Genomic DNA, 1,293 nt, shown 5'->3' with positions numbered 1-1,293 from the left:
TGAAGATGCCTGCTTTTTGGCGATGTTATCCTGACTTACTCTACAACAGCCATCCTAACTGTCAATCCTAAACAAAACACAATGCATATATTTTCGAATAACCTCATGTCAATCTATGGAGTTTCTAACCTAACGGCAATGAAGAAACAAAAGACCTGATGACATGTTAGATGGACCATTACAACAACACGTAATATAACGCAAGAGCACGAAATAACTGAATGTAAGACTAAGAAAACAAAAGAGCGTGATGCCAGCAACTGTAAGCACAAAGCCAACCTACGCGAGAGAGAAGAATAAGCGGCTTCGGTATCACGAAAGAATGACTTATAATGCCGTGTCTTCACTGTCACTACTGAGAATCCGTGGTGCACACATCTGAACAGTCTCGCCACTCTAGGCTAGACAGCCAGGCGTTCATCACGTACTTATTATAGTATGCGTGTCTGCGTCTTTGTTTCTCTGTCTGTCTGTCTATCTGTCTGTCTGTTCAAGTAGTGAAAGTACTACTACTACTACTACTACTATTACTATTACTGCTACTACTACTAGTAGTAGTAGTAGTAGTAGTAGTAGTAGTAGTAGTAGTAGTATAGCAGTAATTATTTGAAGTTTATTTATTTGTTTTGTCCTATCAGTTATTGGATTCCTCAAGGAATCCAATAACTGATAATTTTATTAAGGTTGTCCAAGTGTTTCCTGCTAGTTGTTGTTGTTGTTGTTGTTGTTATTATCATTACTATTATTATTATTATTATTATTATCACCATAATAATAATAATTATCATCATCATCATCATTATTATTATTATTATTATTATTATTATTATTATTATTATTATTATTATTATTATTATTATTATTATTATTATTATTATTATAATAATAATAATAATAATAATAATAATAATAATAATAATAATAATAATAATAATAATAATAATAATAATAATAATAATAATAATAATAATAACAATAATTATTATTATTATTATTGTTATTATTATTATTATTATTATTATTATTATTATTATTTTGTGAGAGATTTCTCAACAATGTGGGGCTTGGCGTAATCTTCCGCGTGCTTGATGAGAGCGTCGATAAAATCCCATTATCTGATCTGGCTGATTTCTTGGTGGCCCAGCCTTTTCTCGTGTTATCTGAAGCCAATAAAATGTTAATCCATAATATATAACATTTGGTTTTAAAAGGGTAATGGTAATCTATATGTAAAGTGATGAGTGTAGCTTCCAGCAGGTATGTTTGGTGGCTGTGGATGAAGGCGAAGAGGAC

General features: G+C 30.9%; 1 pseudogene; it reads right to left on the bottom strand.

The window, feature by feature from the left end:
* LOC123508616 overlaps nt 1-583 on the bottom strand; it is a 2,971-nt pseudogene extending 2,388 nt beyond the window's left edge.
* Between the last annotated feature and the right edge of the window lie 710 nt (nt 584-1,293).

This window comes from Portunus trituberculatus, chromosome 25, assembly GCF_017591435.1.
Source record: "Portunus trituberculatus isolate SZX2019 chromosome 25, ASM1759143v1, whole genome shotgun sequence".
NCBI lineage: Eukaryota > Metazoa > Arthropoda > Malacostraca > Decapoda > Portunidae > Portunus > Portunus trituberculatus.
This window is presented reverse-complemented; position numbering and strand designations above follow the sequence as displayed.